We start from the raw sequence: 14,118 nt of genomic DNA on the forward strand, positions 1-14,118 counted from the left end.
CTTTTGCTTGGCTTCTTTCTTCTCATTCTTGTTATGGTGTTTCCATCCTATTTGGATTTAGTGTTTGCATTCTACTCTCATCTTGATATTTCCAATGGAGTGGTGGTCTTGGTGGTGCTTCTAGCCCTGACACGCCATGATATCCACCCCCTTTTGTGTTCATGTTTGGTGTAGCAAACTGTTTGAGCCACACTTAAAATGATAGTGGCGATGCTTGGAGTTCCGAGGGTTAGGCAGTGGTTGTTTATTCAAGTTTTTGGTGGTATTGTAATCATCTAAGAATGGATTTGTAGATTTTCTTGGGGTTTCTATAGGCTTTTGTTTTTCCTATCGAAGCTTGTGCTATTAGTTTTGGTGTTATCGCTCTCCCTACATCGTCTAGGTGAATTGGCTCGTATTCTCGTCCATCCTTATCGACAAAAATACTATGGTTTCTTGTTATAGACTCATATGAAAACAAGTACATGACTTTTTCCATGCTTAATTCGTTCACATGGGATTTTCCTTTCTCGTAGTAAGAGGTGAATCTTCCTTTCTCGTACTTGTAAATCTCGATTTTTTCATGGACCGTCGCCAGTCTTTCCACTCTCTTGTCATGAATGTAGAAGGCTGCAAAAAGAGTGAGTTTAGGAGGTACCTCTCGAGTGTCTATAACCATATTTCCATTTTCTCTATTGTCTCCATATCGATTGTAATTTTCAGGGTCTTTGACAATGAAATAGTGGTTTCCCTTCTCATGGGTGAAGCCTATCACTGTCATCAGTTACCATGATTACTGTTAATCCTATCTTTGGCCATTCTTCAATAACCATGCATTGACATCCTCAAACATCAGCATACATAGGGCTCCATGGTCATCTGTTCCCTTACAAAAAAATGCAGTGTATTTTGGCATGTGTAAGGGTTTTTGAGAGGTACTACCCCCCATGGTCCCCTACTGTTGGAAATCTCCAAGTGATCATCCAATGATATGATCCTTCAGAAGAGGTGTCTGTATCACTACCCTCTTCTATGATAGGTTCTAAGGGATCTATCCTTGCTTGGTTTACACTCTCTTCTATTGACACTAAGCTAACCTGATCTCCGGCCACTCCCTCTTCTCGTTGAATACACCTTCCGAATCTCAAATTCATCAAATTCTTTATACAACAGCTTTCAATCCAAACCTCTTACCTTAGAAGTCTGCTTGCAGTTGTTCATTTGTCCTCGTTTTCCTCCAAGCAGCTTTTCAACCTGGTAGAGTGCTTTGCAATTCCAATTGATTACCAATTTGCAAGTTCCTTGGTTCTGGCCATCTGTACAAAATTTTGACTCTGCAATTCTTTGTCAAATCAATATTCCTCACTGATTATTGTATATAAATACAAGATCCTTATATATGAGCTCCAAATCTTGATTTGATAAGACAAATAAGAAGCTAGGATATAAGAAAAGGCTTTTGGAGCAGTAGATTCTAAGTTTGAGCACTAACATTGGTTTATGGACATCACACGTGTATGATGTCTATTCTCTCATAATTGAATCAAGCTTGAATCATGCACTCTCCTTGATGTTTTTACCCCAAACATAGGCTTACATTGAAGTTATAACCCCTCTAGGTAGGTTATTCTCTCCTATGCAGACCTTGGTCACTGTCGGCTTATCCAAGAGGTTAACTAGGTCAAATTTGATTTAAATTGGGTGAAAATTGGTCCTTAGGCTTTCCTTGAGATGTTTCACACCTCGGTAAGATCTTTTGGCAGCTTTGGTCACAATATATGCCCTTGAGACATCAGATGCATATGGTGTCTATCTGGTCAAAATGGAGTGAATCTCATTCCAGAGGATACTCATCACATAAGAAACTCACTGTCACCTGGAAAATGTGATTTCAATACCTATTTTGCTAGATATAGTCAAATCAAGCATTCACTTTGCTAAACTCCATCTCTTGGTCTCTATTAGCCTCAGTTTGCTTCAAAGTGAACGAGACTTGGCCTATTTACTCCCTAGATACTCTTAAGCATAGTGGTTTACACAAAAGTTCCTTTTGGCCCAAATTTTGGCCTCCTAGACATCATATGTGAATGATCTTTGGATATCAAAAGTGCACCTTACCATAACTTTCTCTAAATAAGTTTCCCAGAAAGAGTAAAACTCCCTCGATACTTAGTTCATATGCCCAAATGAGATGAAACTTGGTGTATATGCATCAACTGTCATCAATTTCTCTAATCCTTTCTCTCGCTCTTTTACAAGTACTGTTCATGCAATCTAATTAGGTGTAATTTTCATCTTGCTACCTTTAATCATTTACTCTTCTTATTCTCTTTAAGAATTCTCTTAAAGGAAATGCTCTACTATGTTATTTCAATTTCCGCTATAGTCAATGTTATAGACATATTCCATCTTAGATCATGTTCACATTAGGGAATTTGGACTCTCAAAGAGGCCCTATAAAGATGTTTGACTTTGTCTCTCTTGTCCAAAGTGGGCAACCCAGTGAAGTCCATGATCTCTTTGTCAAACCCTATCAACCACTATGTCATTGGAAAGATCTCAAAGAGTAGGTGCTAAATCCCCAAACTCCAACAAGTTTTGAGTTGATTTGTAGAAGTTATGGCCTCCCCATTGAAGCAAAAATGTGGGGAGAGATTTCATTTATAAGACGAAGGTGTCACATTAAAAAATAGAATCTTCTAGAATATAAGGAATCTGATGGCATGCTATATATCAATGGATAGATCTCAATGAGTACACTCTAATTCCAAAAGGTTCGACAAGTTTTGATTTCATTTGTAAAAATTTTACCATGCGCCCATTTTGGACAAGAAAGAGAAAGTCAAAGTCCTTAAAATAATTGATTGTATTTATAAGCGCTTGTGCTGGGTTTTGATAGAATAATTGTACACGTACAAATTAATAATTTTGGGTGATTAATGGTGACTCTACTAAGTGATTTCTAGAAGTCTCTTAAAGGGACAGGTTTCCACTATCTAGAGACATACATGCATAAAGTAAGAAGAAGAGACAATAGGTACATCACAAACAGATCCCCATCCCCCCTTCCATTGCTCGCTCTCCTTTGTATCTACAACAGCAATCAATGAATTGGAGAGATGGACACACAAATGTTTTTTGCCGCTTGTATATTTGTAGCACCAATGAGACTAGAGAAACAGACAAAATATCTGCACGCTCAAATAAATAGACATATATATATATATATATATATATATATATATATATATATAGAGAGAGAGAGAGAGAGAGAGAGAGAGAGAGAGAGAGAGAGAGAGAGACGTGTGCAAAGACTTGAAGAGAATGATATTTGCATAAAATAAGGTGAGGAGGCATGAAAGCCTGCTAAGTTAAGGGAGGATGAGATTTATAGAGAGTAACTTTAAATATGTGCTTACAATCACATGGAATTTTTGTTGTGTTTTAATATAAAACTATATCACAAATGGTTCATATATTAAGAAGGCCCCATTTAAACACAATAAGATGAAAAATGCACATTGCACATTATCATTTGAAAAAAGAAATTAAGAAACAAAAATATATATTATAATATTCATTAAATATTAATTAATCATGAATGATTTATACATTAGACAAGACTTTGCTTAAATAATAAGGTGAGATATGCACATTGTCATTTAAGAATAAAGTAAAATGAAAGTAAAATAAAATATAAAGACACACTGAAAACTAAAAAAAGAATATGTTAATGTCTTCATAAAAAAGATAGATTTAATAAGCATTGAGAATAATAAAACAATATAGTAAAATGAATCTTTTGTGAAGTTCTTAAATAAACGAACTCTATATAAATATGAATAAAAAAAGAGTTATTGATTCAGTTAAACTTTTATGAGTAAAGTTTTTAAAGCCTTTTGTTAGCATGCTAAACAATGTGAAGTGTCGCTAAGGCCTACCAAAGATAAGACCTATAATGGGGGGTGAGAGTTATAGAGAGTTATTGATTCACTTAAACTTTTATGAGTAAAGTTTTTAAAGCCTTTTTTTAGCATGCTAAACAATGTGAAGTGTCGCAAGGGCCTACCAAAGATAAGACCTATAATGGGGGGTGAGAGTTATAGAGAGTTATTGATTCAGTTAAACTTTTATGAGTAAAGTTTTTAAAGCCTTTTTTTTAGCATGCTAAACAATGTGAAGTGTCGCAAGGGCCTACCAAAGATAAGACCTATAAGGGGGGTGAGAGTTATAGAGAGCAGTATGAATAAGTATTTACAATCACACGTCATTTTTTGTACTTGTATATAAAACTTTATTGTCCATTATACACACATAATCACAAATGGATTATATCTTAGAGAGGAACCCACTTAAACAAAAAATTGAAAGGCTCACATTGGCATTCTAAAACAAACCAAAATGAAAAGAAAGTAAAACAAGTGAAAGAGTCAATGTAGCTTTCTAGAACAATAAGAAAGTGATAAAATCACTAGGTTGAGTTTAAATGGATTGCTTCAGCTTAAGCTTGAGTCAATTGAAAATCGAGACTAGTTGATTACAAACCATGGTAAAGGGAAAAACAATTGATGAGATATGTGAGAAATTAGTTCAAAAATTGTGCAAATTTCAAAAAAATTGCAAATATCTCCGATTTGCTTCTTTGCAAGGAGAAAATTCGATGGATCCCCGCTTACTAAATGAGACTTTCCCAAACACTAATTAGAATTAAGTTATAGAATGCAAGGAAACTCAAGCCATGTGAGACTGGAAAATGAAAGGTGAAATAAAATGAACTCATTAATAAATATAAATAAACATATATATATATATATATATATATATATATATATATATATATATATATGTATATGTGTGTGTGTGTGTAAATATAAATAAATAAAGAAATACATATGTATGTATAAATTTACTATAATTATGCAAGGTGAAGCTTCACTTTAGCATTCTAAAACAATAGAATGCAAAAAAACATGTCATCATGTCAAATGAAAGGTGAAATAAAAAGATCATTAAATATTTTAAAACCAAATAACATTGAAGATAAGTATCAATCATCACTGAAAACATTGAAAGTATGCTAACTCAGCTCGCCTCTAAGGTTTCTTTTACGAAGCCAATAAATAAAGGGATCCATTGCCAAATTAAAATAAAAACAAAATTAATGTTTTCATAGGATAAGATAGGTCTAGTAGGGGGTACCCAGCTATAAAAAAAAAGGAAAAATGGCTCATTTGTGGAAGGTGGAAGGGAAAGGTTAAAAGAGGAAAAGGAAATTGGAAGACCAGGGGGATGCGCTTTCCCTTTTGATCTCTCTGTCTTTCTCTCCTTTCTCAACCTGGTAAAGCGGGCGACCTCCCTCCCTCTCTCTCTCTCTCTCTCTCTCTCTCTCTCTCTCTCTCTCTCTCTCTCTCTCGCGCGCGCGCGCGTCTGCACAAGGCTAGGTCTCAGGGTGTTGGTTATCTCGATTTGTGCAAGGCAAGGCAAGGTAGTGTTGCAGCCTCCTGAGTCGTAGGGCACCTGTGTCTCGATGTACGCAACAGAAGGGCAGGACGAGAAGGGAACGGAGCAGAGGTGGTCATATTTTATCGTCCTCTGCACAAGGTAGGGGCAAGAAGAGAGGGGGAAGGGGGCAAAAGGTAGGTAGGTTGAGCCGTTGAGGAATGGGAAAGCAAAGGAAGAGAGAATATTCTAATGTGTTGTATTTTCTTTGTAGGAATTACCAATAGGCATAGGGTATAATAAAAATTTAATAAATTGGTGATTCTCACATTTTATGAAAAAATTATATGTAATAAAAAAATTAAAGGGTTCCATTTTCAAATTAAACCAAAAGGAAATTTAGATGTTTTCATAGGAAAAAGTAGGTCTAATAGACATAGGATATAAGAAAACTAGAAAAATTGGTAGTTCTCACATTTTGTGAAAAATTTATATGTAATAAAAATAACAAAAAATGATAAATTAAAATCTAAACAAAAAAATATTTTAATGCTTTTTATTAAGAAAAGATAGATTTAATCAGCATAGAAACGTATAAAACAATTTAATGAAACAATTTATTTTGAAATCCTTAAATGAAAAGACCCTTCATCAATTCTTGACATCATGGGATCAAACTCGCTCTTTTTACTCTCATTAAATCGAATCTTCATAGATCCCACTTCAACTTAGCAATTCAAGCTCAACATGTCCCAACATGTCTCAAATTAGCACCACACAGTGAGCAACCTCAACCTCAGGATCTCACCAAGCAAGAGAGAAATTTTTAAGTTGTGCCACTCCACCTGTGAGCTATTTGTTGTGGGCAATGCGGGTGCAAATATATAAAAATAAGGCATTCTCCTTCTCCTAGCTATGTGACATAGCCTCTCCTGCCAACCTTGATGTCACTCTTCCACCTCCAACTACCTGGTTTTCCACCATCTTCAACGTCCCTTTGACTTTGCTGGTTATTTTCTCCCTTCAACAAAGTGATTGCATCTCACTTAGATTCTTACTAAAACAACGTGAATGTTCACTATGGCCTACATAATGCTATCGAGAAGAATTTTGTTTTTCCCAAACGCACAAAAGCGAGTGAAGGTGGTTAGGTGGTTGATTGGCTATGGAGAGGACTTTAATTGGCTTTCTAAAATTAGAGGAGAGTTGAGTTAGGTATACTTTGAATGTTTTCAATGATGATTGAGACTTACCTTAAATGTTATTTTGGTTTACATTATTAAATGGATCTTTTTATTTCACATTTTATTTCACATCCTGACATGTCTTTACTCTTCTTGCATTCTATTGTTTTAAAATGCTAAAGTGAAGCTTCACTTTGCATAAGTTAGTAAATTCTACACACACACACACATAAATTATAGTTCTTTTTATTTCACCTTTCATTTCACAGCTTCACATGGTTTGACTTTTCTTGCATTCTATAGCTTGATTCCAGTCAGTCTTTGGGAAAGTCACTTTTATTTATTAGCAGCCGTCGGTCAAGTTTTCTCCCTGCAAAGAAGAAAACCAAAAATACTAGTAGAAATTTTAAAACTTGTAGAATTTTTGAACTATTTTATCACATATTTCACCGATTTTCCTTCCCTTTACCATGGTTTGCAATTGGCGAGTCTCGATTTTCAGCGGCTCAAGACTAAGCTGAGGCAATCCTTTCCCAAACACTGAAATTTCTAGTTAAACTCAACTTAATGATTTTATCACTTTCTTATTGTTTTAAAAAGCCATCGTGACCCTTTTACCTGCTATAAGAGGGTTCTTTGTGAGAGGAAAAATGAGAAAGTGACACTATCATTTTGAAAATATTTTGTCACAATACACTTTTTGAAAACAAGTGAAACAATGACTTATTTACATTACAATATATTTTAAAAGCATAAAGAACAGCGACTAAACCAATATTCAATGACCCTCTTTAAAGGGAGAGTTACACAAATGTCAACACCTCTCACAAATACCTAAAAAAAATATTAAAAAAGAAAGTTTTTTTGTCACGTGCCACTAATCCACAAACTTTATCCAATGGTCCACAATTGCACCAAAAAATCAACGCTTCACTAGCTTCACTAAGGACTCTTTATATAGTCCAAAATCAACTCAAAATCATATGCAGATATTCCTATAACTATATATTGTTCAATCCTTTATTGTCTAAAGGCTTTTTCAAGCATGCCCAAAAAATGAATGTAAGCTTTAGAGAATTTATACTCTATACGAAGCAACCTAAATTTTTCAAGGAAGAGAGATCCTCCCTATGTCATTCACTTCTTTGTTTCAAAAAAAACCTTAAAGAAGAATCTAAAAGGAAAAGGTAAGTACTGACATGTTAGAAAATGGAAACACAAATACTTTTGAGTTTGGCAATTTAAAGTCAAAAAGTACTCTATCTATATTCAGAATATTTAGAACCCTTGGGAAGGCCATGTAGTTTTGCTCCGGCTCTTTAATGAAATTTGAAGGTGACCATTCACTATTTTTGTTTTTAAAAGCCAATTGAAGGGTGAATTTACTTTGCATTTTGAAGGCCATAAAGAACTCCCCTCCATGTATCGCGCAATGAACCTCCCTTTGTAAGCCTTGTGATTATTTGACACCTCCTCTATCAGGTGGGATCAATTGTTCCTATAATTTGGGTATGGATGGATTGGTTTCATGTCGTCGGATGGTTGATTAATCTCAGGTGATCACCATGTGAGCACAATTAAAGTGAAACCCAAGTAACTCGATGTGAACATCAAGTAACCGCCAAGTGATCTCCAAGTGAATCCCAATCGAGATATGATCACCTTGTGAATCCACCTATTTCAAAGTGATCATTGTGTGACCCCAACCATCCCAAAGCGATTTCTAAGTGAACACCATGCGATCCTCACCCTGTCATTTTTGCTATATCATTTTACGTTCTCACCTCCATTTCAAGTGATGAGCGAGAGCTTAGTGGGAGAGTCATAGACTCCAATGTGAGTGAGTGAGAGAGAGCGCCATTCGCTACAATCTATGCGATAGCTTAGTGGGAGAGTCATAGACTCCGATGTGAGTGAGTGAGAGAGAGCGCCATTCGCTACAATCTATGTGTGGGTGTGTGTGTGCGCGTGTGTGTGTGTGTGTGTGTGTGTGTGTGAGAGAGAGAGAGAGAGAGAGAGAGAGAGGGTGAGAGGGTGAGAGGGTGAGAGGGCTTGGAGAATAAGCATTGATATTACAATAAAACATCGACAAAGTGACAATCAACGAAAGTCTCAATCGAGAATCAAGAATCGACAATTGACATCGACATCTACGGAATTGAGAATTCATGGAATCAGGAATCAATCGAATTGGAAAAATTTGATCCGATGAATCCAAGGCAGATTGTGCAAGCCCAAGGCAGGAGCACACCTCAACAAGCAGCAAAGGCAAACGATAGGAGGCAACTCCAAGAACTCTCGGGTGTTTTTGAAGGTGTAGAAACTAGATTTGTTTAAGCTTTTCGAGTGCTCTCGCCTTCGGATTGTATTGGAATTTAAAAGTGAATCTCAAAATTCATAGTGGTATTGTAGTAAACTTAGGTTTTTCGAGCACTTAATTTTTGAGACAATTCTCAAAATTTTGTAAGGGGAGTTATACTAAATTGAGTTGAGGCAAAATTGAGTTGAGGCACAGTGCTTTCTCCCAAAAACTTAGAAAGCTTACATAAGAGAAATTTTAAGGGCAACTTTATTTTATTTGAAGGCGTTTACACTCACTTTCTCTATACTTTGTAGGTTTCCTCACCTTCAAATTTAGAATTTAGACATAAATTTCAAAATCTGGAGGAGGGATTACACTAAACTGAAGATTCTTTTAGCATGCGACTATACTACGTGTTTTTGTAAAACTTTTAGAGGCAGATTCACTATATTTGAAGGTTTTTGCACTAAACTTCTCTCCACTCTATAGATTCTCTAAATTTTATTTGTGAACTTTGTAGTTTCTTTGAATTTTGGAGGTATTCTCACCGTCAATTTAAAATTTAAGGTTGAGTGCTCGACCTCCATGGCCCGGGTCATGGGTTTGAGTGTAGCCAAGCGACCCTATGCACTCATAAGGACGTTTGCTTTGACTTGCATGGGATTTGTGTGATTGGAGCAAAATAGTTGTTATTCTTTTTGTATCCATATCTCTTTTGGAGCATGGGGATGTTCACTTTGTGAAGTGAGTGCTGCTAAGAATAAATCGTTTTAAAACATACGGATAAATCTCAAAATTTATGGGTGGGATTATACTAAACCTAGGTTTTTTCCTCCGGTTGTTATGGGTATCCTAACCTTCAAATTAAATCTTACAAGTATGTCGCCCATCCTATGGAGAGAGAGAGAGAGAGAGAGAGAGAGGATCCTTTTCTTAGCGCCCAATCCACTCTCTTTCTTTCTTTACCTTGGTCTCCCACCGCGCCCCCCCCCCCCCCCCCCCCCCCCAAGCCCTTTGCTTATGTCACGTGGTAGGGGCCTCTAAGGTGCATTAGATATAGTTGAGAAAATGTGTAAGTGGGATTACACTAAACCTAAGTTTTTCTCGAGCACTTTGATACACAATAAATTTTCTCTAATATTCAATAGTCTATTACATATACTCATTATTATTTCAATAGTCCATTATAATGGAGCTTGAAAAATTAGAGGAAGGAGAGGGCCTCCAAGCATTTCCTTCTCGTTGAATTGCATGGCCTGTTGTATCAATGTCAAAATTGTGTTGTTGAGTCCCTACTGGTTCATCCTCCTTTCCATAAACACATTAAAGAGCTTTCAAAAATTGTATGAAGTGATTCAAATTCTACGCAAGTCCATTCTTTCCAAATGACCTGCAATAGTCACGATCGTGCCTTTGACAACGTGTGTGTGTGTGTGTGTGTGTGTGTGTGCGTGCGTGCGTGCATGTGTGTGTGTGTGTGTGTGTGTGTGTGTGTGTGTGTGTGTGTGTGAGAGAGAGAGAGAGAGAGAGAGAGAGACATGAAAAATCCAACCTTTCCCAACAATAGACAGTTTGTAAAGCCAAAATTGTGTGTCTGACAGCTTGCATGTGTGTGTATACGTATGTTCACACACACTCTATGTGTGTGTATGTGACCGTCACTATACGTGTCACACACACACAGACACACACAAAGAGAGAGAGAGAGAGAGAGAGAGAGGATCCCACTAGCAAGTAGACAGGGAAAGAGAAAGAGTGAGGTGGGTCACTAGGGCCAGGACCAAGACCTAAACCAAGGTAGTTGGTGATGATCACACATAGGTACGATAGTCCAAGCGGTGGTGTCACGATGTTCAGCAATAATAACTCGATTGTGAAGTGGTGGTGAACATGGGACAAGCATCGCATGTTGCCATGGGAGCACTTGGTAGAAATAGGTGCTCAAGGTAATGAGTGTACATGGGTTTTTGTCTTAGAGTGGTTCCAAGGACTACAGTTCCATTCTCCTCACACATATGAGTGAGAGAAAAAGAAAAAGAGAGAGATATCAGAGAGAGAAACTCCAACTGCCATACTTTTCTTTGTCGCATCAACATGCGGGTCACATAATAGTAACATTTGAAAGGCTGAAACTTTTAAAGCCCTTAGGGACAATTCTCTAACAAAGAAAATTTTGAACGATCTTCATCCTTGAGGTACTAGCATTTGAAAGAACATGACAACTAGAAATGAACAACCTTCCGTGGTTTTGTGCACTAGGTCTCATTTGCCCATAGGGTGACCTAATAATTTATGATTTATGATGTGAGCTAAAGTTCTAGAGTGGCTATAGCGTCATAGAGTCCTTGCAGCTGCTTTAACGATTCTCACCTATATAACTGGAGCGCTAGCTTACATATTGGAGAGCAGAGCGTTAGCTGCGTGGATATATTTCCTCTCTCTATATTACAATACAATGGAAGCAACTGCTGCTGATTCACATTTTGGCGACGTGGCCGCTAATTCAGCTGCCATGGCGGCTGACGAAGCAATTAGCAGCAACGGCTTGCCATCACTGGGACTTCTGAGTGAAGTACACGAAATCGTCATCCCGCCCATTCCCTGCTCGTTTTTCTGGAAGAATCACCCCGACTACAAGCAGCTGACCGTCATGTCAGACGCCTGGGTGCTCTCCCACTTCCCCAACATGCCCGGCGCTGATGGCCGCCCCTCCTCCTTTGCTGCCGACCACCTCATCAACTCCGCCTTCCACATGCAAGCCACAATGCCCTTCGCCACCGGTCTCAGCGCCCGCATGCCACCCATCATCAAGATGATCAACTGGTTCTTCATGATCGACAACATCCTGGACGACCCCCAAGAGATGGGCGCTGACCCCGCACGCGCCGACCACGTGGTGGACAGCGTTCTCACCGTCTTCCGCGACACATATCAGCACCCCTCCCCCAACCCCAGCCCTCTTGTTCACATCCTCACGGACACCGCTGCCGAGTGGTGGGCGGAAATGTGCCAGGACATGCCGCCCAAGCAAAAGGCTCGTCTCAGTACGGCATTCTGCGACTACCTTGAAGCAAACCGTCGCCAGGTTAGTACGGGGAGAGAGAGAGAGAGAGATAGAGAGAGAGGGAGAGGTGATCAGAGCTGGGCTTCCCCGGACCTAATTCGCATCCTTACGCAGGTTCCTTTCCGTAACTCTCGCCACCTCCCCGACGTGGAAACCTACTTCAAGATGCGCGCCGACTCCATCGGATGGTGGCCCTGCGCTGTGCTCATCGAGCACTCGCAGGGCTTCGAGCTGGACGACGAGTCGCTCTCACACCCATTGCTAATGGCGCTGCAGGAGGCGACGGTGCAACATATTTTCTTGGTAAACGACATAACATCTTTCAAGAAGGAGTAATGCAGGGTGACTTCTGCAACATAGTGTCTATTCTCTATTTTAGGAAGCTCTATGATCCAGCTGAGAGGGTCGAGGCCGGTAGGCGGAGCGGTGCTAGAGGTGCTGCAGATGATCAAAGAGAGGGACGATGAGTGCGTGCGGCTCATGGGAGAGATAAGCAAGTGCGAGCAGTTGATGGGAAAGGCTGGGCCTGTGGATGTCCGGCACCATCTATTGGCACCTCGTGAGCGGCCGCTACGGCATCTGCGCCACTACTGACCTCCATGTCACCCCGCCCGACATGCTCGCCCACCACCACCTCAATATCGATGCCAATGAAGAAGCTACCCAAATTGTGCCATGTAGCATCATGTCATGAGGGCATTGGTGCAATATAGCTCGATCTAGCTTAATTCTTTCATATTAGAAATCTATATTGATTTGAATGATCCCTCCTCCGTCTTCATAATGTCTCAGATGACTCTCTCACATACTGCACTTTCGTGCATATCATGTAGATTGGTTTTCACAATAAGTTATCCTTTCAATAGAGTCATTTTCCCCTAAATATTCATACTCCTAAGTCTTGAACAATTTCACTTTAGTTTCACCACTCTTGGCTAGTCTTCTAAGTATACGTTCAAAAACAAAAAATATAAGGCTTCTAAGGTTCACCTTTAATGAGAATAATGTAAAATTGGTTTTAATAAAGAGATGATCTATCTTTATTTCTCTTCTGTCTTCATTGGTCCTAACTTTTGTAAGATTTGCATGGAGAAGATATTCTTGCAGGTACTATGTCCCTCAAGCTCCACATCGACTAGCCATATATCTACTGCGGAAAGATGTGTAGGCTAGATGTATGGAAACATGATTGTAGTAGACTATGTCCCTATGGCCTCGCATAGACTGGTCGCCTAATACAAAATGGTATTTTTTCTTCAGACGAGCACCATGTGCCTGTTTTCCTTAAGACGACTTATAGTCAAGACTATGATGTAAGGGAAGGATATTGTCGCCAAAATTGTTTTTGTAAGAGCCATGTTAAATTTTAATTATTGAAATTCATTTACTAACATTTCAGAATGGTGTAAGGAAATGAGAATGAAGCTTGAGGTTTAAAACATGATTTTCATTCGTACTCTACTTCATACCCACACACAAGATCCTTTTTGTAACTCTCACCACCTCCTTTGATGTAGTAACCTTCTTTAAGGTGTATGCAAACTCCATATGGTATCCCTATGTTGTGCTCATCGACCACTCGTAGACCTTCAAGCAAGACGATAGGGGGTTCTCACACCCACTGCTAATTGTAGTGCACGAGCTAACACTACAACATATTTAATTTCTTGGTAAATGACATTCTACCGTTTAAGAAGGAGTATATGTAGGGGGACTTCTATAACATACTTGTTGAGAGATAGAGACAGAGGAGATGTAGAGACAACTAAGACACCTTGTATGCTCCCAAAGGCTGAATCATATTGATCACAATTTATGTATATATAGGTGAGACCTAGTCTAGTTAGAGCAAGACATATGTAGCTCCAACACTCCCACTCAAACAAAGTTCTCTAGGTACAGATGAAAAAACCCTTGAGGGATAAAAGGTAAAAAGTTCAGCCCCTGTATACAAACATGTACAATGATAACTAAGAAGAATTATAGTGCACATTTGAAGTGAATATACTTATGTCCAAAGAGATCAAGAAGACCTAGGTGTAATGTGCATGTGTTTGAGGAAATGAGAATAAAGTTTCAAGTTTAAAACATGATTTTCATCTATAATCTAATCATACTTGCATGCAAGTTCCTTTTCATAACTCTCTCCA

The 14,118-nt window shown here is 38.5% G+C and overlaps 1 pseudogene across 1 annotated transcript; it reads left to right on the top strand.

Annotated features, from left to right (window-relative positions):
• Positions 1–11,278: 11,278 nt before the first annotated feature.
• On the top strand, positions 11,279–12,835 carry LOC147448324 (microbial Terpene synthase-like protein 13; annotated as a pseudogene). The gene is made up of 2 exons (XR_015189747.1): positions 11,279–11,989; positions 12,083–12,835. The product of XR_015189747.1 is annotated as a microbial Terpene synthase-like protein 13 (transcript).
• Positions 12,836–14,118: the final 1,283 nt, after the last annotated feature.

This window comes from Adiantum capillus-veneris, chromosome 11, assembly GCF_014529385.1.
Source record: "Adiantum capillus-veneris isolate H3 chromosome 11, ASM1452938v2, whole genome shotgun sequence".
NCBI classification, from domain to species: Eukaryota; Viridiplantae; Streptophyta; class Polypodiopsida; order Polypodiales; family Pteridaceae; genus Adiantum; species Adiantum capillus-veneris.